The sequence below is a fragment of the Anser cygnoides genome, chromosome 2 (assembly GCF_040182565.1).
Source record: "Anser cygnoides isolate HZ-2024a breed goose chromosome 2, Taihu_goose_T2T_genome, whole genome shotgun sequence".
Taxonomy (NCBI): domain Eukaryota; kingdom Metazoa; phylum Chordata; class Aves; order Anseriformes; family Anatidae; genus Anser; species Anser cygnoides.
The window spans coordinates 132,620,799-132,645,509 of NC_089874.1; the positions used below are offsets into that span (position 1 = coordinate 132,620,799).

A 24,711-nucleotide genomic window follows, 5' to 3' on the forward strand; every position below is an offset into this window, starting at 1 on the left:
GGGAAAAATCTGCCTGGCCTGTGCCCCTTTCTGGTATGTTTGGTGGGTTTTGGTTTTGTTTTTCCTTTGTTCTGCTCTCAGGAAGGATGCTGAAGAGATGGCATGTCAGTACAGGAGGCCAGGGTTGGCATGCATAGGCAGATAATTAGCATGAGCTCTGTTTGCATGTGGTAATGGTTAATGGCTTTATATGGTTTGGTTGGGAAGCGAGAAGAATGATTGTGCCTCCGGTGAGAGGAAGGATAAGGTATTAATGAGAAAAGGAAGTGGGATACTGGAACCTGAAAGTTATTTAGTTCAATGTCTATTTACTTACATGTTCATCGTAAAGGATCCTGTTATGCTGTGTGCTCATTGAGCAGCTCACGTAGTTGTGGGTTCCTCAGTTGTGGCCAAAGCCCCAGGCCATGGTGCTGGAATGATAAAAATAATACCTATGGAGGTAACAGGCAGATAGATGCTTGGTCTCTTGTCATTATTTCTGGGAAGATGTTTAAATACATGTATTTGCCTCAGTATTGTTGCTGGGTAAGCAGAAGGCGGATGATGACTACGGAGGCAGGAAATGCATATAAAAGACAATTGAGGCTTCACAAGGCTGAAACAAAGAGTGACTGGTGAATTGCACTGTCAGTTCAACAGACAGATCTGTACTGTGAAGAGCAGTCATTAAGTATGACCCCGTATAAGCTATTATAGTCATTAACTATGGCCCCATATAAACCCCGTTAAGCACTCCATGGCACATCCATTGTATGCATTTCAAGCCAGAAAAAGTAATAACCCATTCCATCAAATCTGTAGTTTTCATCTACCAAACATATACCTTGTTCCTGTAAAACACCTGGGAGCCTGAATTATGATCTCTCTACTTTTTGTGTGTGTTTTGGTTTTCTTTTTGATCAGAAAAGAACATGGTTGTCTGTCTCAGCAGTTGCAATGTTGCAGTCATCTGTTGATTTCTGCTGTAATGGCCTCTGGCTGGAAAAAGAAACCATGCAGCTGAGTTCACATACTTTTCATATTAGTCCACCCATTCTATATTGAGTCCATTGCTTTGCTGAAGAGAGCATCAAGTAAGGGTTTCACATTCTGTTGTTGTAAATGTGGGGTAGTATGAGTACTTGCTAATGTTGACAAAACATTACCACAGTAAATATAGCTGTTTATGCTTCCTGGCAAATGTAAAGAGGGTTTCAAAAGGATGTCAGTAATTTTTAAAACAATGTGGTGCCAGGGAAGAAGGACTAGTTGGCCAAGAGTCATTGTTATACATGTGAATGTACATCTGCTTGGTTTGACACAGAAAACTTGCTGTTGTTTTTATTTTATGTGTACTCCAAAGACAGACAGTGAAAAAGTGTATATGTAACTACCAGTGTGGATTTAGTTAAATGGTGTAACCAATGTAAATCAACTTGTTTCTTAACTCCTCTTCCTCCTTTTGTTACAGTACCTACCAGGCAAAGAAAAGGATCTTTGCTGTGGTTGATCTGGGGCAAGAGCCCCGCTGCCTGGAAGAACGGCACAGTTGCCCAGCTGGTTGATGCCAGACAGACTGGGTGGCAGCTGAGACTTAGCTGTCTTTTCCTCAGAGGGTCTGCTATTTTGGATTTCTTCATCTGGGTTAGTTCTGCAAATTTGTAAGACCTTAATTATCTCTGAGATTTCTAGGCCACAGCCAGCCTTTGAACCAGCAGGTTCATTTAACCAAATTTATGAGCAGGGGCCATATGGGTATGTTTGCATAAAGCTTGTTTCTTTAGGAGAACAAACTGGAAAACCCAGTAACCTTGAATGCTCTTGAAGCTACAGAGGCTTGATTTACTTGTGCTCCTTTCCAAGGCTGAAATGAAACAGTTCAGTTAATGCGTTTTTCTTACTATGAGAATGTTCAAAGATGATATTTCTAAGTGCTGTTTGAACCAACTGAAGTAAGCACCTTGCAGATCAAGCAGGTAACAGTCCAGTTATGTTCTTACTAGACTTTGAGTCGGATTATTTTCTCCATCTACAAATTCCTTAGAGTCCAAGAAATAAAGGAAGATGAGCGGAGTGTGAGTGAGCAGACATTAAATTGTATGTAATACACGTAAGTGCATGCTCTAAATGAGCAAGAGAGTATTTTAACAGTAGTGATACTATCTTTTCTTCGTAAGAACAAATGTATTAACGCTTGAAATGCATGCCCTGTATGTGCAGTAACTAGCATTTCTAGATGAGAAAAAACTTCTGTCAGAATTAAATGCCAGGTATTGACTTAAATTTCATCAGTTTTATCTAAATTTCATCCAAACCCACTTGCATAGTAAAATCTTTTACTGGAATCTTTAATTATTGTCAGTAGAAAATTGGCATGCAATTGGTCAGTCAAATACAAAGGTAACAATTGTTAAGGAGAACTAAGAGTTTTATTCATTGATATCAAGCAGTGGGAACAAGACAGGCATTAAGTACCTTTGTACAGAGACCTAATTGAATACATCAGAACTTCACAACCCAGGTACTGAGACCATGAATTTAATATCTGAAGTGTAGAAGAACATTGTTCATATATGCTTCTTGCAGGAGCAATCAGATTTGCAGTCCTCTTTAAGAGAGAGGTTTATGTGAACGCAACACAAGCATGAATCCATTTATTTGCATTAATTTCATGATGCATTGATAGACTAGTTTCTTGAAAGTCGTCGGGTTTATACTCTTAAAAAGTGACTCTAAAATAATAAAATAAATGATCTTATAGTGTAATAACTGTATGATTCCAGTATGTATCCATGTCTTTAAACATAAACACATCGGGAGAAAGTAACATAAAATGGAATCTCTTATAGGAGTGTTGATGCAAATGTCCTAGCCAAATGCCAGATTAAGCAATCTCATTTTTCATCCCTTAAAGCTTGCAGTAGAACCAATGAGTTACGCTGGTGTTCTTTGTGCTCCCTAGCGTACTGCCAATATACTGCATTTCTGAGCTGCCTGACTTTCTGTGGCAGTAAAATGATTCCAGGGTACCTCTGTCTTTCTACCCTGGGTGAACCAAGTATAAAGTTGTTGTTTTTTTTTCCCCAAACCTTTTGGAGAACTTCAGCAGACAAATTCTGATGTCATCCCTGGTGTAGTTGTCTCCAGTAGAATGTATTTTGTTTTCTAACCAGTATTAAAATCGGTTTTAAAATAGGCGGTATTGCTGTTCTTTGGCTTTATGGGATTCATGGGCAGTTTAACCTGTCCCATTTCAGAAGTACTTCAAAGCAATGGGCTGGTCTCTGCACACTTATGCATCCCTTTCTGCACTAATGTCCCAGTGATTTATCAGAAGTGATAGGCAAATAGGTCTAACTCCAACATACGGTCTTTGTTTCTCTGACTGCTTTTTTGTCACATCTTTTTTCTAGAAACTATTCCGAAAGACTCAAAGATACATCGAAGTTATCCTGGCAGCTGTTAGCTAGCCTGTAAAATGTGCTGCAGCTTTAATGATATCATATATATCTTAATATATCTATATAATTATATATATATTATATAATATATAATATATGTATTTGCTAACTATTCACTCATTTGCCTTCTACCTCCTACAGAATTTCCATTTACACATATGGTGAGCACATAACTCTGGTGAAACGATCTCACCACCTGTTGTTTTAAAATAGCACAGATGCTTATTAATGGTCCTTCCATGATACTGTTTATAGTACATGTTAAACCTCCCTTAAAATACTGTGGATCATATTGGTAAAGGATATTATTACTTCAGTAGCAGCCTTAAATTGGCTCCTGTTCAGCATCTCTACTTAACCTGTTGATTGCTCACAGGTAGGACAGAGACAAACTTCGTGGGAGAGTCAAAGCTGTGATCCCCAGTGAGAAACATGTCAGTGAGTCCCATACAAGGTGTTATGTGAAAATGACTGCTGCTATTTGGATTCCAGAGTAACACAAAGAACTGCAAAAAGTATGAGTACACCACTCTTCAGGCCAAAGCTCAAGTACAGAGTCTTCATACTTCAAAGCAAGGGAAAGTGAATAAACTGAAATGTTGACACTTGATCAAGAGCATCTCCTGATTGTATTTTATATATATATCCTTTTCCTTTCATGGAAAAGTCATTTCTAACCTGACTAGACTAAATTATGTATCTAAATGTTCCATCAATTCTGTGTTTTCTTACAAGTGACTTGGAATCTGGAAACTCTTTGGAAGCAAAGTTTGGAGTTCTGCCTAATTCTTCTGCTCTGTAACAGTCCAGACTTGTGGTTGAATGCTGCTGCTTGCTGCTGCTTTTCTTTTTTTTTTTGTCCAACCTGATCAAAGTAGAAATTAAAAATGCATTAGATGCATTTCTACTTCAAAATCAATCATCTATCCACAAGGGGGCCAAGAAAAACTATTGATGTTAAGTGGTATTTTATTATCATTCTCACTTCACTGAGATGTAAATTTAAAAGGGTGATTGGAATAAGCAGACTGTGCTGCTTTCAAACTTCCTGAAGTGCTTGCTTAAGGTGCAGTAAGTTCTTCATGTTTGTATGTTGTTTATGAATTCCAAGAGAACACTGTTACATACTGCAAAAAAATACATAGCAAGAAACAGAATGAAGGACGCATCTTATTTAATTTGAGCAAAACCTCTTACTATTAGTGAGTGTCTTTTTTATTTTATGAATATTTTAAATGAAATATGCATGGAGACTTTTTTCCCATGGTGCTTGACAGATGGCACTGACTGGTTGGGTTTAGAATGGCTAGTAAATAAACAAAAATAGTTGTTCACACCAGAATATTGACTGTCAGATGTCTGCTCAAACTGTCTAGGATGGACATAAACCTCTTATCATTCAGAAAAGTTGTGCATCGTATCAGTGTATACCTAACCTGTAATAATAGAAACGTTTTATTGGAATAAAACTGCTGGCAAACTTTCACTAAAGGATGCTTGGAGAAGTAATACATAATGGAGAAATAATACATAAATTCAGTAACGATCTTCTGATGGAGTCTTCCAGCACTTGGTGCTCAGCATTGATTAAGAGGTTTGTGAGCTTAAAGTAATACTTGCACTACTGTATTTAATTGCAGGAGTTATAGTGCCATCACTGGATGAGTTCAGTTGCTCTGATTTATGTTCTCAGCCTCCATAGTGTGGCAGGCATATGATGCAGTGCTTGTGTAAGTCTCCATTTTGCCTTAAATTTGTTGACTGATAGTTTAATTGGTGCCCTGTAAATTGTCATGCTGTGAGAAATGTTAAGCAATCATTTCCTTTTCAGTTTCTCACCTGTCATGATTCATTTTATCTATCACATTGTCTTTTTCCTCAAAAACAGTCTTCTTGGTTTATTTACTCTTCCTGCATCTGTAGACTCTGTTTCATATCTGATTCTTCATCACTTTATTTATATGCTTCATACAACTTTATTTCTGTTAGGCACTGATAACAACGTAGGAACTCTGCTTAGCGGTGTGGTGACTTCTATTTCTGTTCTATTCCTTTTTTCTTTTTTTTTTTCCCACCGTTATTAATTCTGCATTTCATTTGAACTGATCTCTGGCATTCGCGTGAAGTTCACTGTAGGATCACTGCAATGATATGTCTGCAGTGAGTCTGGAAGAATTAATTGGGTGCCATTAGCAGGAGGCATGGATGTTGGTAGCTGGATCTCAAAATGTGCCTCTTACAAGTGCATAAAAATATCCAGAAAGTGTGTCTTAAAAATGTAAGAAAGAAAAAATGTAGTGTGTAGCCTTACAGAGCAAGAGAAATTCAGCCCTTTCTTTGTTTCATATTTCGTATGTTTCAAAACAGTGGCAGGTTGCGGAGTTGCGCTGATGTTTGTGAATTTAGACATGGCGAGCTGGAAATGAGTGAATAGGATCCATTAACGCATATGAGAATTGGAGCATGTGGAAAAAAAAACGTACTCTGAAAGGCAGACATAACGTGAAACACTTTATTAATGAAAAATAAATAAATAAACCTAAGAATAGACTGCTGCATTTTAAGTAACTGTTATTTGTAAGGTCTCAGGGAGTCAAAGCGTGATAAGAAATGTGAATGGAGTACGCATGAATATAGAAGCTGCGTGACTTGAGAAAGACATGGCTTATCAATTTTGATTACAGCATGCCTTAAAAGCCTAAGGATACCAGAGCTTTTTGTCAGTGAGGTAAAAGTATTTTATCATATATTTGCTTCTATACAGGCTACTAATGTTTACATTTATTTCTTAGGCAAACACCAGAACATTTTCCAAGCAGAATATTGTGAATATGAAGTGCCCTGAGTTATCTGAATAGCTAGAGGACTTCTTGAATGTTTCTTTGGTGTGTAAATTTGCCTGTGAGGAGTACAGGTGTTGATCTGTTGAACGGCAGCTGCAATATTATAAGGCAGAAAATAGAATTCTATAGTGCCAGTGTCATTCACTCTGAGTGACAACATACAAAAAGAGCATTGCCAACCCTGCATGTCCTTTCTAGAGTGTAATTGTTGTAGCTATACCATGTGTGGTACTACAGGGGCCTGTCTGGGGCAATGGCAATGTTCTACTGAATTTTTACAGAGGCAGAAACACTGATAAATGGTGAATGAGGTGCACAGCCTCCAGAGAAAGTATTATACCCACCCCCATGACACACACAGCACGAGGGTATTTATAGAAGACAAACATGATACCCATGCATCCAGAGGAACACAGATACTGTGTGTAAAAAAAAAATAAAAAATTATAAGCATGTGACATCACTTCCTCACTAATACTTTTGCATTCGTTGCATATGGATATAGCAATAAGCTTTTAATATATCAAAAACTGATAATGCTGATTAGTGCATAAGGAAGGAGTTGCACAAAGATATTTTGCATGGTATGATACACAAGCTAATTGTCACTCCAGAAGTGGATACTTCTCAATTTTACATTCTTTGCATGTTTAAACAATTACTGTACAAACCAAAGAGCAAGAAGAAGAATTCGTGTTATTTTCCTTTTCTTGGATATTGGGGAAATGTATTATATACTTTTAATCATGGAAGACCTCAAAACACTTCACAGTACTTCCATTTTCATTGACAAGCAGGGAATGAAAGGTGTAGTTTAAACACTGTTTTCCCCCAGTCGTATAGCTGATAGAACTGCAGGGAGTTATTTATGCTAATCTCCAGAAAAAGGTACTGATTTCTGATGACTGCTGCAGCACACTGAACCGTACTATTTCCTCCCAAGCAGAAAATTCTTTCCTGTCACTTTTATGCCTCATATAAGCAATTTTGAAGGCTGTTCATCCGTTACTGACTGCAGCTCTGCTTCTTAAGCAGTGTTTCCAGTGGGACAACACACTATGCAAATGTATTTTGTGTAGGTTTATTTGATTCTCCAAGTCCACCCTTCGTTATAATTTCTGTTCTTCCTCCTCATCCCCTCTTCTTGGTCTGGGTAAGCCAGGCACTGGTACTCATTTTCCAAGTCTATTCTTTACTGAGTTTGTCAATACGACTTTTGAGTTTATAGTTGGGACTGTCTTGGCAGCACACTATTTTATAAATATTTGTTCTTAACTACTATCTCATAAATTTTTTGGAGACTAGCAGGTGGCATACTTCAAACATCTGATTGCTTAAGCAAACTGCAAGGCACAATATTAAGAGGAAGAACTTTTTTGAAGCACTGCTCTGGGATCGGCACCCAAATGACCGCACATCTTCCTGTGGTGGTATGTTGTGTTCATTTCCCACTGGAGTGAGAGGAAAAAGAGAAGGTGCCACGAATCCGAACAGTTTGTCCCCGCTTACCGGGCTTGTGTGATCTGAGCTGATCACTGAATGCTGTGCCTTCTTTGAGCATTAGGCACTGAGCAAATTTCAAGAGAACTTATGCTTTAGCACCTTGATTTTATCAGTTCCCACTATGTGTTAGTAGTTTACAAAAGTTACTGCCATTTCTGGTAACAGTGGCCAAAATACTAGGCTTTCATGTTCACCAAGGGTTGTTTCTCTTAAGAGATTCTAATATGAGTCAGGGTATGCATGTGGACAGGTTGGAAAAGACAAAATAAATAGAGGAGTTAACTGTCACCAGAAGAATGCAAGAGTGGATCTACTCAGAGTCTTTCTGGATAAGTCAAATACTGGACTAAAAAAGTATAAACGTTAGTGTTTATGTTGATTATTGTCCAATGGGTGAGGTTTCTTCCTCCTACCCTCCTATAGGCAGTGCCTTCTCTGTGGAACTGATGAGTGCGAGACAGTGTGAGGAGAGAGGTGTTGCTGGGTCACTCTATTAAATTTTGAGTAATCCAAAGTAAGCATGGCTGTGATCTCTGCTCTATACGTGTCCTTCCCTTTTTCATTTCTGCTTTTGTATGTATTTGGGTCAGGTATGTGAGTCAGGTGCTTCTGTCTTAGAGTTTTGGCTTAAAGCTTTCTTATAGACTTTTTTTCTTTTAGGTTCCTACTGCTTTCTACAACTAGCCAGCTCATTTAAAGTTTAAATTTTACACTTGGTGGGGAGGCTGTTTATAGTCAACCCACCTGATGTATCACTAAATGAAAAAGTATTCAAGGAAGCTTGGAAAGATGAAGTGGGATTAAATAACAAAGTATAAGGGTTTATTCCATGCAGGAGAAGCATTTGAAAGCTAGAAGCAAGCAAAAGAAAGAAGCATTAATTGAGGGAAGTTAAAATATAAAACAGAAATCGTAAGAGAAGGTTCTTCAAATTCTTCCATCTATTAAAAGCATTAAATTGGAGGTCTTTAGTTTACAAGTTTACATGTGATCAAATATAAAGAGAAATAGTGAAGATGCCTATTAAAGATAGGAAAAAGAAAAAATGTTGAATGAAGCAACTGTTATGCATCTCCCCAGGGTCAGCTGTCTATGAAAAGGGTATCTTCCCTCCTACCCTGTGTGTGGTTTTAGACATTTGATCAGAATTGTTGGTTATTTAAGGTGGCATGGATGACATCTGAGTGCGAGACATAGATGAAGTCAGTTATCTGTATGCTTCTATAAATAAAATTGCATGTAAGGCCTTGCTGACTGCTAGCTTGTCCATTAACTGGAAGGACTAACTATCCACAAGTTCTATCCAGGTCTTCTTCCTTCATGCATTGCTTATTGTTCAAAACCTAACCAAAGCTGAACATAGGCTGTTTTCTTTGTCTCTCCTTCCCTATTTACTGAGTGTCTCAAGATCCCCACATAGAACTTGATGAAAACACCCCGGCTTTTGTAGTCACTTGTTTGGTTTCACCTAGGAAAGGTGAGCACAGCAATATTGCAGACAGCAATGCTATAATGAATTGCTCCTAAAGGATCCTTTGTTACCCTCTGAAAATCCTTGTATCTCTGAAAACAAGAGGAATATGAGACTGAAAAAAGGTCTAAAATGCCCATCTCAGTGCCTCACTGTCTGCACTTGGATCATCCACAACACACCTACTTCAAGTGGATGTCTGTTTTTCCATGGAAACTGGGATGGTGATGGAGAGAATGGGAGTGTCTCGGTTTCATCCTGACATTTAATTATGACAAATCTGCAAAGTAGTTGTGGAGCATGCAACTGTAACATAACTGAGATCTCTTTTTTTTTTAGTCTCACTGACCGGCATGTTTTCCTACTTTCTCTGCAGGCAAGTTTTTTTTTGTTTTTGTCTTTTATGAGTTTCTTCTCATCTCAGAATGACAGAAGTCACTCTACTACTTCACTGAGCAATACTCTAGCCCCTTTGTTTGCTGGATCAGCTGCAGCAGGACCTTTCAGATGGTGTGGCTGTGGCTTACTCCTAGCCTTCTGATGGAAAATATCCGATTTGGCAAGTAATTTTTATTTCTGCAATTGTTTGGAGGAGGATATGCTTTCTCATCTACTCTGAGCCAAAGGAAAAGTGCACACTTACACATGTGAGGCTTATCTCAACATCCAAACATTCTGCCAGGTGCTGTGAGGGAGCTAAAATGGCTTTGCCAAGTTGTCATTTATAGTCTTGACTATTTGAAGTGCCTTTATGACAAGATACTTCATATCATCCACTGAAATAATTCTGATTCCTTTCCAAAATTTCTGGGCAGAAAAATCAGGCAAGAAAGAAATTTTTATCTCCAAGGGCGTATTTCTTACAAGCTCTTGAAGTCCATTCATTTCTGTGGAATTCCTACCGCATCCTTCTCATCTTCTAATGGAAGGGCCATCTGTGACCCATTAGCTAGTCTGTTTCTGTAGCTATGTTTATACAAGCTACCAAAAAGAGTGGAATTTGTTTGTCACATATTGTTGGGTACAGCTTGCTCAAAAAAAAGCAGTGTCACCCAAATTTAAATGGAACTGCCCACCATTCCTTCCTTCATGCTCTTCTACTCTTCCCTCAGATATTTTGGAACAGTAGAAATAACAGTTACAAAGAAAAAGAAAGCTAATGTTACATCTTTATTCAAAATGGATAAATATAATGACTTAAAATTGCCAAGGTCTATCAGTCTGATATTACTACCAGGCAAAATAGTAGGAACAGTAAGATTCCTTTTACTTAAATCTTTGAAGGATAGTACTATAGGTAATGCCAATCACTGATGATTAATGGAAAAAAATAAAGAACCTTGTGAAAGAGTGGTGTCCGTCAGGGGATCTGTCCTGGGACCGGTACTATTTAATATCTTTATCAATGACATGGACGGTGGGATCGAGTGCACTCTCAGCAAGTTTGCAGATGACACTAAGCTGAGTGTCAACAGAAGGAAGGGATGGCATCCAAAAGGGACCTGGACAAGCTGGAGAAGTGGGCCCATGTGAATCTAATGAGGTTCAACAAGTCCACGTGCAAGGTGCTGCACCTGGGTCAGGGCAGTCCCAGGCATGAGTACAGACCGGGTGAAGAACTCACTGAGAGCAGCCCTGCAGAGAAGGACTTGGGGGTTCTAGTGAGTGAAAAGCTCGACATGAGCCAGCAGCTCACACTTGCAGCCCAGAAGGCCAACTGCATCCTGGGCTGCATCAACAGAGGTGTGACCAGCGGGTGGAGGGAGGGGATTGTCCCCCTCTGCTCTGCCTTTGTGACGCCCCACTTGGAGTGCTGCACCCAGGTCTGGGGCCCCCAGCACAAGAAGGATGTGGATCAGTTGGAGTGGGTCCAGAGGAGAGCTGTGAAGTTGGTCAGAGGGCTGGAGCACCTCTCCTATGAAGAAAGGGTGAGAGAGCTGGGGATGTTCAGCCTACAGAAGAGAAGGCTCCGGGGTGACCTTATTGCAGCTTTTCAATACTTAAAGGGGACCTGTGAAAAAGATGGAGAAAAACTTTTTGCTCGGGCAGACTATGACAGGAACTGGGGAATGGCTTAAACTAAAAGAAGGGAGATTTAGATGAGACGTTAAGAGGAAATTCTTCACTCAGAGGGTGGTGAGGCACTGGTACAGGTTGCCCAGAGAGGCTGTGGATGCCCCATCCCTGGAGGTGTTCAAGGCCAGGTTGAACAAGGCCCTGGGCAACCTGATCTAGTGGGAGGTGTCCCTGCCCATGGCAGGGGGTTGGAACTAGAGGATATTTAACGACCCTTCCAACCCAATCCGTTCTAGGATTGAAAGAGATTGTGACATGCTGGCTTTATGTGGTTTTGGAGGTTGCAAGTTTGGCTAAAGGAAATAGACTTTGTAGTGTATTTCATTCAGTGAAATCTGCAGTTAATACCACTTTGTGTCTGCCAACTCAAACACCTCTAGTATGTTATCTGCCAGGTTTGCTAGTTTGCTCCAGATGCCAGGCAGATAGTTAGAGCAAAAGATATGATGTGTTACATTCACACCTATGTCTTACCCACTGTAACTTCTTTGTGCCTGTCTTAGAGGTGTGATGCATGTCTTCCCAGCAAGTCCGTGGCTGCATTTAGATCAGCACTAACCCAGATGAAGCAGCTGTTTCTAGGTTCACTGTAAAAAGATTTCTAAAAAATGATGTAGTTACAAGATTCTTTACCTGCGTAGAAAATACCAAAGCATACCTACCTGATGAATATCTACTGAGTAATAAATGGTATTCCCTTTCTTGCTCAGTCTCTGCAATGGTCTGCAATATTGTTGGGTGTTTCCTTACTTACCTTTCTTCTCCCTGACTTCCCCCTTCATGCTGAGAAAGAAAAGCAGAGGGAGGTTTTTCCTGCAGTAGAAGGTAGAAATAGAATTCAGTTGTACTCTGAGTTGAGCTCTGAATATTTGGAGAGCTGCATGATTTTGTACAGCTTCTGTATTTATTTCACAATGGAAAAATTGTTTTCTTATTGATAATTTACCTTGGCACACAGACATTCCATTTTTCTCTTAAAATAAAACTATGAAGCCAAAGAAATGTGAATTAGTTGTTCAAAAGCTTTGATATTCAGGATGTTGTTTAAATATAGCAAATATATCAACAGTATCCTAACAGATGTCTTTATAGGGCTCACTAAGTATGTTTAATTGTTAGATGAATTCAAGGACAGCACAAACAGAATTAAGCATTCTCCAAGGCCATCTTAATGGCTTCTATGACGTTGCTTTTTTTTTTTTTTTTTTTTTTTTGTCTTTTTATGTTTAATGTAGACCAAGAAAAGACCACTTTTTCCAAGTGTGTTTGATGGCTACATTGCAAAGCTGGTAAAAAATCTGTTCCTCCTCCTACCAGTAATTTTACAGGAGCCTTAGTTCAATAAAAAGCTAGGAAGGAGGACTGTGATTTAGTGGCCTGAAAGCTTCTGAAAAATCCATTTTAAGCCTTTTTTTTTTTCCATAATGTTCAAGACTGATTTTTTTTTAGCTGTTGTTGTTCTAACCAACAGAATAAGCAGAATTCTAAGGTTGCTTGTAAAAATGTTGAAATTTGGCCTTTATGAATCTGTTTACAACCATCTGGCTTCATGTTCATCATAAATTCATGTAATAAGTCCACCAAAATGATCCTCTCTGGCTAGAAACCTTTGAAACTGTGGAAACGCTGAAACCGGGTACTTATGTTTCTTTCCATATGAGACATTACTTTGCTTGCCCCTTTTAAATGTTTTATACCTAATTAATCCCTTGTAATTACGTTGCGTGTCTTGGTTCTTTCTACTCTGTATTGGAAAATAGGAACTTTGTTTCAATTATCTTTTTGCATTTTGAACTTTGGTACAGACTGTTCCCCATTGAAGCTACTTGTTCCATCTACAACAGAGTGAGATTCTTCCAGACATCATCAGTATGTTGCCTGAAGATGAAGAGGGGAGTTTAGTGTCACATTATCTTCCCTACTTCTCTTGCAGTAGATGAAATGAAAACCTGACTGCTGTGAAAACAGAAGACTGCCAGCTGTGGCATACCTAGTAGCATGAAGAGAACCTCTTGTATAAGTTGCAGTTAGAGGATTCTGGCTGGGTCTTTAAAATTAATTATTGAAAATGGCATGAGAAACACAAGATGAAGAAATGAGGAAAAAAGTCAGCAATTAAAATGAGTAGGATCTTTCAAAGAGTGTCTGGGAAGCAGCTTTTAAAAGCATAAAACAGCAACAAACAAATTTATAAACTATTTGTTTTTTACTGCTGTGGCCAGAGCTCTGTATGAGAGGTGCTTTTGTGGAATCCTTTGTCTTCAGCCTCTAGCTGTCCCCTCCCCTTTCTTTTTGTTTTCTCACAAAGGACAGAGATGAAGGTCAGCTCTGTTCTCTGGACCATATGTCTGAGTGATTGCTTCATACTATATATCTTCTGCTTTGTCCGTTCGTTTTTAAAAAAATACAAAACTCAAAGGTTTAAAAGTTCATAATAGCAATATACTAATGAGAGAACCCCACTGCAAAGAAGCATTTTTTATGTACCTTCTTCCAGATGCTAACAGATGGATTTTCTTATTGCTTTTTTATTTTACTACTTCAAGAATTGATTTTAAAACAGAATCTTATTTCAATGCCTGCTTGCTCTGTGTGTTCCTAAAACCATTCTCATGTTCCAGTTCATAATGGAGATCATCATTCTTCCTCCTGTAGTATGTTACCCAGTTTGTAGATAAAATGCATATGTAAGACTTTATTCTATAGACTATATATGTGTTAGTAGTAAAATACATAGCAGTATGTCTCTTCCACTTACCACCAAGCTCAAGGCCAAAGTTTGTGTGTTCTTGCAAATTTAGGAGTTAAATATGCAAATCTTCATCTTCTCTTGAGAAATTAAATATTTTTGACTGCGTGGGTAGAATCTGATGAGAATTCAACCAGCAAAACTTCTCCAGTAAAGTTAATTAAAGCTGGTATCCTGAGAACACTTTGCATTAATTTTGTATCAGATTATACTTTTACTTTCTGCAGCCTTAATTAATCAAAACTTAATGGTTACTCAATCTGTAGCAATGTTTTGGGCTTAAAAATATCAAGGGGCATGTTCCTAATTGAATATTGGTATCTGGGGAGGGGAGCAGTAGACACTGGTCCCGTTTTCCAAAAGAGAAATAGACTTTGAGGTATGAGCAGGGGGAAAAGAAAGAGGTAAATGTCGGCTTGTCCTTGAGGACAAGAAACAGCAGCAGAATGAAGACAGCAAAGTAATTAACAGGTCTTTCTACAAGAGAGAAGGTGGCCTCTACTATGCCTGGTTACACATACTGTAATTAAAAACAAATTGTCTTGATCTCACAGCTGGATCTTCCAGTGACTGATTCCTGCAGGCAGTCTGAATATGTAAGATGTAGGCCCGTGAGCAGAGACTGAGGTAGTCATTGCCCAAGGGCACAAGCTGAGAGGACAGACTGCTTTGTGATGAGCTAGAACTCTCACCCGTGGTGGCTTGGGGCTGTAGATTAATCCTTTGTAGATCAACGGTTTTGGCCCATAATGTTAACATTTTGAATTGCACCAGGATGCAAAGGAGAGTCAACTGCAGTCTGAACTTGGCTGTTACCCTCCAGCAACAGAGCTAAAAGCTGGTTTTGTAAACCTCTGCAGAGGTGATTAAAAAGTAAATACCTGGTTACTTGAAGTATGCATCAGGATCAAGCAACTCTAGAGCAGGCCAAACTAATGCCAGGGAATCATCGTGCCAAGACTCAGATCCGTGTGTAAGTAGAGGGCTATATTCATCTATGTCATGATGCTGATGATAGTGACAACTTTTTAAATGTAATAAGCGTGGATTAAATAATGTTTCTGTCAACTAATATCCTTTGCTTTTCTGCATTGCTTTTAATGAAACTGGGCTCTCAAACCAGGAAAAAAGCTGGACTTCATCAGTAAAAAGACTGAAGCTAGCAGATCAAGAGAAGTGACACTATATGTATGTATAGATTTTTTTATTTTAAACACATGGATACAGATGCCACCCTTTTGAGGTGGCATCTAAAGTAATGTCACCCGTTTTGGACCCCTGAGGATCGAAACAGGGTGTTGACATGCCAAGTCAAGTGTACTGGAGGCTACCAAGACCAATTAGGAGTCTGGAGCACATGATGTACAAGAAGGGGCTGAGGGTGCTGGTTTTCTATGGTCTGGGGAAGACGGTACAAGGAGAGGAAATTGTCATATGTAAGGAGCAGTTATGGAGAAGACTTAGACTTTTCTTGGAGGTGCTCAACAAAAGAGTAAGTGGCAATAGTCACAAGTTGCAATGAGAGAAATTCTAACTGCATGAAATGGAGCTGGGGCTTGTTGGACTAGATGACCACCAGATGTCACTTCCAGTCAAAATTTTGCTATGATTCAAAGAGATTTTGTTGATCTACTACGTGTGCCTGTAGAGACCTAGCAGTCCTAACTCAAGGTCTAGACTTAAGTTTAAGGTAATACCTTCTCCATGGGGAAAGGGAATAAGAGAATGGCATTGCTTGTCTTCAATACAATGGCCCCATGTAAAGGAAGCAGGAGACCTGTACTCCAGCCTGTCCTCAAGCTCAAGGGACCTGAACCTCTGTCCCAGCAGAGGACAGAACCATCAGCATGCTGGTTCTTCGTCAGCAGTTGAAACTGGTTTACTGTGTACAGGCACAATTGTTTTCCTGCTGGTTCTGTGCCTTTTTGCAGATTAGAGGATGCCTGACTGTCATATGATTGCTGCAAAACAGGAAGCCTCCACTTTAGGATTTTGCTCCCAGATTATTTTTGTTGTTTTTAATTGCCTCTAGAGTAAAATAGATGAACAGCTCTGGAAGTCCTGCTAGCTTTAGGTGCCATGTGCAAAACAAGCTGTTCTGTCACTCAGTGCATGTTTTACAGGAATATCTAGATCATGCAAGATACAGAGGTTCAGTTAGACCCGCCCCACAGAAAGCCTCTAATCCAGTGTAACGATATGCAAGTGCCAGGGCAATGTGGTTCGCATGCTTCTACAGCAAGCTGGTGTTCTGGACCTGTAATACATCGTTGTGAAGAGATTGCTTTTGCTTTACTTAGGCTGCCATGTCAAGTGAAATTGATACTAAGACAATGGGAAGCAAACCAAGTAAGCAATTTGAAATCTGTATTAATGAGCTTGTCATTGTTTAATGTACTTTACGCTGGTGCAGAAAAATACAGATAATGTGACAACAGGCATTGCAAACTAAACTTATTCTTCTGTCAAGTCCACCCACACAGATACTCAAGAAAAGCTCCATCACATGCTGAAATCTGAAAATCTAAAGCAATCTTCAGAAGTAAATTAAATTAATTAGAGTACACTTAATACCTGTGTATCATTCAGTTTTCAGACAATACTGGTGTAGGACAAGAAACAACATAACAACATTACAACATTTTCTTTTTTTTTTTTTGTGAATGTTGCCAGCATTGTTCTAGAAGACCTTGTAGCTTCCTCTCCTGAAGGGTATTCACCTTCAACGAATACTGAAGGTGAACAACTTTCTACACAGGCTTGTTAAGGAAAGCTACTGAAAAATACTTGTTCTGGATAAAGAACCAGAAAAGAAGGTATATTTGCTGGTATGGTCCATAGTGTCATAACATGAAATAATTGATTTATATAGAGCACTGATTTGTAGTCTAGTCGTAAGGAACTCTTTAGTTTATACATTGTCTTTGTTTATAATTCTTGATTCCTTGGAATAAAATTAGTATAGGATTGTAACTACTAGATTTTATGCTGATCTAATTGATTTTAACTGTAATCAAGACAGTATTTTTGAGGATTTGTCACAGCAAATAGAAATACCCTTGCGTGTTTTTTTTTCTGTGTGTGTGTGTCTTGAAAAAGATATTCACTCTTATATTAGTGTAAGGAGAGTAGTTTTCTTAAAGAAAGACATCAGCTGACTGAAAGCTACTTATTCTTATAGATGTATCTTGTCAGCCCCTAGTTTCTAAGAACCTTCTCAATCTAGCATCATGTGTGTTTCTGTCTACAGAGATCCTGTCCTATTATTGTTATTTCAGAGTACCCAGGATTAACAGGAAGAAATGCATAAGAAATAAATCTAAAGCTGAGCAGCGCAAAAAATTGTCTCGAATTGGTAAGGTTTAGTTCTGCGATACTTGATTACTTCTGTAGTTACATCTAAAAGGTATAATGCTATGCAGCTTCACAGAAAGTTTATGCATTAATAGAGATCACTGGAGTATTTGGTTACATGCTTAATAATCAGGCTAAAACAGTTTGTCTTTGTTAGCAACCTGATCACCATCTGTATTTCATCAAATCAGAGGTGGAGGGTTGTTTGGTTTAGTTTATATAGTTTATATGCTTTTTGTATGGTATTTTTTCATTGTTTGTTTTTGTTGTTTTTATTCAAGTTATCAGTTAACTGGAAAGTCAACTGAAGATGTCTCAAATAGGCTTCATGGGGTAAGAAGTATTTGTGTTTGGGGTTATGCTCCTGATAAGCAGGAGCATTGTGGTTTCATTGTGGCTTTTTTTTTTTTCCCTACTTGTTTGTTTTCCTTGGAAGTGTGGTTTAGGGTTTTTTTGGTGGTGGTGGATTTTTTTGATTGTTGTTTGGGTTTGGGGTTCATTTTGTTTGTTTTTTGTTTTTAACATAAACCTCCATCTTTCTGCTTATATTCCTAAGGTGTGTAAGGATGGCTGTCTTTGTCTACGCTATTCAGGAATGGCATAGCTCTTTGCTTTAATTTTTTTGTCTTCTAGTAATGTCTTCAATTGTCAGACTCAGAGACTCCGAGCATTTTTACGCTTACTCTCTGCAAACTATTTGTATACTTTTAAAGAAGAAAGAATTCTTCTGTGTTTACTATTTGGTGGGGAAGATAAAGTTTGCTTTCACTTTCAGTTGAACCCATTGGCTTTGGTAGTCCGTTAACCAGTATACTGAGGTATACCAAGCAGGAGGTGAATAATAATTCACCTAGTAGTAGCTTTAACATGCCTAAGAAATCATCATATCACATAACATGAAGTTTCAAGTAAACAGCCAGATTCCCTTTGACTTTACAGCTAAGTTTGCTTCATTTGGTATGTGTCTCAAATGACTAAACGATTTGTTGTGATTCCCAAAAAGTTTCTTGGCACATGTAGATCACAGCTGTCTAGATACAAGATCATTATTCCAGTAATGACATCATGTTAAATAGCTCTGTGGAAAGGAGACACATGTTGAAACATGGATTCAGCAGTGTTTCACATAAAAGGGAAGTGTTCAGTGTATGTGTCTCCATCCAAAGGTCAGTTAAGGGGAAAGAAAGGTTTCTGTTTCACTTAGCCTATGGATTCTTCAATATTTTTTTGCTTTCTGTGTTTCAGGTGTTTGGACTTTTTTAAAAATATAATGGTAGTTATAACTGAGTAGAATTAGAAGGTTTTAAATTTTCATTGTTTTTAATATTTTAGTAGTATTTCAATAATCCCTGTAGGATACTGAGCAAGAAGAGAGGCAAAATATAAAAGGGGGAAAATATTGCCTGATTCTGAAAGTCAAACTTAAAGATATTCCTGACAAAGCATGAATGAACAAATTGCTTAGGGGGAAGAGGAGCATTTTGGAAAGAAAGATTTAAAGCAGAAGGACACTGAGGCTGAGCAGTCTATATCCAAGAACTGTCATCTGAAGGTTATTTCAATAACACTGTACTGAAAAAATTTCTAAAATGAAGATACTTCATGTTTTTTCCATATTTAGTTCAGCTCCGATTTCATTGCAGTCTATGATGAAAGCATAAATATGGATTATTTGTTTTACAAACATCAGAATTATTTGTATGAAAATACTGGTGCTGTTTCTCTTGGATCATGAGAAGGCCATAGGTAGCAGGGCTGAGCTATGAGGCAATGGAAAGATTTGTTCAAGGTAAGGGCAGAAAAGATAATTTTTGGTGTTAGTTTAGGATGGCAAATTTCAAAGACATTGAGTTTAAAATCTACTTACCTAAAGGTTGCTGATGAAGCATATATTCACCAAAGTTTTTAATCCAATATAGTCATGTTACAAAAAGTAGGCATTAAATGCCTACTAGTAGTAGGGAGAAAAATGTCTTTGTCTCCCCTCCGTCCTTGTTCCCTTAATGTTTTTACAGTAAGGGTAATTCTAACTCAACTGAAATTGTACTGTGTTTTCATCAGTGTGAACAGGTCTTGGAGTTAGCACTGTATCTTCACATTTAATGGGTGATGTTCTACACACTGTTCATTCACCTGAACTTGTGAATGATTAGAGTTAACCTACAAGCAAGCATGTCACCTCATGTAACATGCTTGAATACTTGGTACTTCATGCTCTTCTGACAGGCATTAATTCAACTGAATAAGGTGCTGTGATGTAAAAAAATATTAATTTTGTTACTATAGTGAATGCTTTCTTGTAAGCAACATATAGGTTTGAAAAGCTAGTATATACTTCTCTTCCACCTTTTTTCTTCTGGTACAGAAACCTAAAAATGTCAAGGCTAATATCATGTTTAAGTTATTTTAAATAACAGAGAAAAGATTCCTCATCCTCTCCCATGTAAAACAACAGCTTCAGTCTTGGGAAAAACAAGTTGCTTTTGTTGTTTATAGAAATCATGGCTATAAGATAAGCATCATGGTGATTGAGAATTCCTTGGTATATGGTGATAAAGTCTGGTGTGTAGATAATTCCTTAGTTGTTGCTCATGGCTTTAACATACCTAATGCACAGCCTTCTCTTGGAATGAGATTGTCGCACATCAGCTGTGTGGTGTTAGGGATGTGTAACAAATGAGTTTACCATGTGCCTGTGATTTCCCAGTCTGAAGAGGAAAGAAAGTGACTGAAGAGCAGTCTCAGCAAGTTAGGGAAGTTTAAGGAAGACACTGGAAAGCCTACTAAGTGCTTGTCATGGCCATTTATATCTGCAAAGAGTCTTGTGATAAATACAAATTCTGTCTGTGGGTATACTGGGTGTAGGTGTCAGGGTATTGGCAATGGGGTGGCTGCATGGGTGACCTCTGTGATGAAGAGGCTGGGGCCTGCCCTGTGCTGGACGTAGATGGTTACAGCCAGCTCCACAACAGCCCTGCTGCTGGGTACAGATGGGCCCATCCACCGAGCTGATGCTGCCAGCAGGAAACCTGGGCATCTCTGGTGCCTGGAGAACTTCCTCCTCTTCCTTCTTCTCTGACCTTAGGGTTCCTTCTGCTGTTTCTCACTCTTCTTATTCCTTCCTCCTCTGCCTTCTTTTTTAAGAAGGGACAAAAAATGTCACACAGGCAATTATTGCCAATTAATAACGGACTAGAGCAGTGAGAACTAAAAGTAGACTAAAAGCAGCTTCTCCCCATCCACTCTCTTCCACCTGCACCCTGGCACAGGGAAACGGGGAATGGGGGCTGTGGTCAGTCCCTGACACTTTATCTCCGCCTCTCCTTCTCGGTCCCTCCCTGCCCCTGCTCCCCGTGGGGTCCCTCCCACGGGATGCCGTCCTTCCCGAACTGAGCCTGCGGGGGCTGCCCACAGGCAGCAGCTCTTCAAGAACTGCTCCCACACGGCTCCGTACCATGGGTACCTTCTGTCAGGAGCAAACTGCTCCAGCACGGGTCCCCCACGGGCGGCAGCTCCCCCCAGACCCCCTGCTCCTGCGTGGGCTCCTCTCCACGGGCTGCAGCTCCGGCCCGGGGCCTGCTCCTGCGGGGGCTCTCCATGGGCCGCAGCCTCCTCCAGGCCACATCCACCTGCTCCACCGGGGGCTCCTCCACGGGCTGCAGCGTGGAGATCTGCTCCGTGTGGGACCCATGGGCTGCAGGGGGACAGCCTGCTCCACCAGGGGCCTCTCCACAGGCCGCAGGGGAACTGCTGCTGCGTGCCTGGAGCACCTCCTGCCCTCCTGCTGCACTGACCTTGGGGGCTGCAGGGCTGGTTCTCTCACATTTTCTCACTCCTCTCTCCCAGCTGCTGTTGTCCAGCAGGTTTTTCCCCCCTTTCTTAAATCTGCTCTCTCAGAGTTCCAACCAGCATCGCTCATGGCTCAACCCTGCCCAGCAGTGGGTTCCTTTTGGAGCCGGCTGGAGCTGGCTCTGAGCTGACATGGGGCAGCTGCTGGGCTCTGCCAGGCAGAAAGCTGAATGCAGGCTGTTAACATATGGATCAAGGAGAATAGACCAGTATGTGACAAAATACAGTTCTTTGTCTCTTAACAGAAGGTGAAAGGCTCCCTGTAATCACAATTCCCTTCAGTTTTTCATTCTTTTGCTGTAGTGCTGCATGGTAGTAGGGAGAGCTAGGTGGAGTTAAGGCGACTTTCTCTGTTCCACTTATATGAGTGGAAACGTTCACTTGGGGTTGTCAGCATTACAGTTCCTACAGTTTGCCTGCAGTCTAGTCGACTCTTTTGAAGGGCTGTCATGACTTTTGGCTGTGTTACCAGCAAAAAGGGAAACATACCTGATGTGAAATAAAGTTTTAATAGTTAAAGTACAAGACACAGTTAATTTACAAAACTATTAATACTTGTCTGTATTGATAGAGAAAAGCCTTGATAGTACAGTTCAAATTTTTGTCTACGAATATTTACTGGTGTATACTGCTTTCCTCTGGTGATATGATCCTTCCCGTGTTCATCTAGCTCTAAAGATGGACAGTTTTAGTTAGGATGAGGGAGAGGCTTACAGCTGGCTGTCAGCATCCCAAGGTCTTTGCAAGGAGGAACAATAGTTATAAAAGGTGGTTCTTTCTCTTTGCCAGGAGGCACTTGATCTTGATTGTTTCTTCCTGCTCAGTCTTAAAGTCCACCTAGGTTTATTTTTATATACTTGCCACTGTCTGCTTGTTTGTCCTTTTTCTTCACTGGTTATCAGTTACTCCTTTTTTTTTGTTATTGTTGTTTGTTTTTTGTTGGTTTTTTTTTGTTCTCTTTATTCCTAAAGCTTACTTTTTACTTAACAATGCGAGACTGTGCTTCTGTGACTTTAACAACTGTGTATTTTCCTATTGCTTTAGATTTGGAGTAACATAAACCCATTTATACAGTTACCCTCTGTCTCTGAGGTTATACAGGCAACTGGACTTCTATGGAAAAAAAATGGTATCCAAGAACTCACCTCTGTGGGTGATTCTTATTCTTGAGAGGTTTTCTTCCCTTTGACAAGATTTCAGAATTGGAAGTCTTAGGAAATATTCTGCCCACGTATATATTGTTATTGTGAGCAGACAGCTGGTACTTCTTTCAATATCCACAGTACACCAACAGGTAGATGAAAGGAAGGAGGACTTCTGTGTTTGCATGGTCTCAGGTCAAGTATGAATATATTCATGTGCTCTGACAACATGAATTCCTTCCTTGGGAACTTAGTGCAGCAGTAAGTTCTTCAGTCTCTGCTTATACCTATTTATTTATGCCCTGGCTCATATCCAGAAAACATGCCTCACACTCCATTATATTTATTGTTTTTATGCACATGGGTAAGAATTGCATGTTCAGATTCTTCTTAGGCTATTTTAGCATTTCTAAGTACTAAGCAACTGCTGTGAAATTGTTGTGAGCTAGAATTTGGAGCTTGGGCTGCAGAAAATTTATTAGTTTAGTTGGATAACTTTTATTGGCATGAGTATAAAACATCTACTGTGTGACACTGCTTTTTTAATAGCCCATATATTAATGTGCTTGAGCACTTTGTTATGGTTGGCTGAAATCACTGAGCTCTGCAAGAGTCGAGGAAGTTCTACTTTGTTTATATGCTTCCACCATCCCCTCTTGTACGCCCCTCTTCCTCCATTTGGGCCTTTCTTCTCTTAGATGAAGGACTGGGTCACCAGAGAAACAAGACTCAAGTATTTGAGCTTTAGTTTGACTTGAAACTGGGGACAAAAGCAATATTGGCCACTCATATTCAAAGCTGTAACTAGCACAGTTTTTATGTAGCTGTGGTTTGCAGGGCCTCTGTTTTCTCCAGTTGCTGTGGGGTATCACATTAGTCTGGGTACCTGGGTTGGCATATACAAATGCATCTTAAATCTGAGTGCCATGGACAGATTCTGTAATGCAGCACATTTGCTAATGAAATATTAGTATAGGCAAGCTTTTTTTTTTTAGTTTCCATCTGGTACCAGTACACAGAAACTTGTCATCATTGTTAAGAGGATCTTGCTCTATAAAATGCAGATTTTTTTCAGTCACAACTGTTCAAAATGTTCCTGGATCTGAAGGGTTCTTCAGGAAGAGGGGATGTTGTTTGTTTTGCTTTTTCTCTGTCTTTGCTTAATTAGATTCTTTTTTTTTGCACTGGGACTTGTAAAAGTTATCTTTAAGGTTCCTGTCTTCAAACTTACCACGGCAAACATGAGGACTTTCCATTGTCTTTTTATGTTAGAAATTCTTTATAACCTGTCTTGTAACAGAAATGCCTATAAATACTACAAAATATAAAATGCAAATTGAATATGCTAAAGGACTTCCGTGCTAATGCCCTTCTTTCCTCCAGCTGCTCATGCATCATTTTCAGGTTTCAGACTGCTTATGATAAAGGACATCCTTCTAAATGTTGTTCTTCAGGTCTCACCATCTTGGCTTTCAAAATAGTATCGATCCTGATTTGAGTCTCAGATGTGCTTTTTAATATCAGTTGTTTTAAAGAGTAAACACTTGAAATACATCACTCGGGGGAGTCATGCTTGCTAAATCTTGCACAATCGTGTTCTTGAATAGCTTGGCTTCGCTGCGTGTCTGTGGCTACGCATACGCATATGGAAAATTACTGCTGTATACCACTTCATGTGTTTGTTGTTGAGAAGTCCATTCCTGTGCCTACCATGGAACTTTTTTAAAAGAAAAAGTCATCTTTATGACTTGAAGGCATTGTAAACAGCAGGAAATTGCTGCTCTCTTTCCCACTTTCCCTTTCAAAGACTGCAGGCAGGCTTGCTTCTGCAGGGACCTTAATTCATACCTTGCATCAGTTTTCTCTCGGGCTGGGAAACATCTTTCCTCTTTCTACCTCAGTGCTGGGCTGACACGTAGCTCTCTATAGACATAACTGCTGCTGAGCATGCTAAAATGGACAAGGGGGAAAAAAGAGTATGACGTAATTACGAATTTCCTTTCATTAAAAACGCTTTTGTACTTTTAGACCTTCCTTTGTCTGCTTAGTCTGGTGCATAATAAGACATTTGGCCCTCTTGGGTTGACTGACTGATGCTTTAACAAGAGCCCTGTGTTTATATTGCTCTACATATTGTTACAGAAATAAATTAACTTAAGCTTCCCAAATGAGCCAGCAATGAGAAAACAAAACACGTTGGTTTACCCTTGCAGCAGCAACATAATGAGAAAAATGCCGTCCGAGGCTGGAAAAACTGAGTATTTCACAGGACAGTTTCTCA

General features: G+C 39.5%; 1 protein-coding gene across 2 annotated transcripts in view; it reads left to right on the forward strand.

The window, feature by feature from the left end:
* The window catches only part of PKIA (cAMP-dependent protein kinase inhibitor alpha), a 43,314-nt gene that overhangs the window by 1,064 nt on the left and 17,539 nt on the right, over positions 1–24,711 (forward strand). The gene's annotated exons all lie outside the window — the stretch shown is intronic.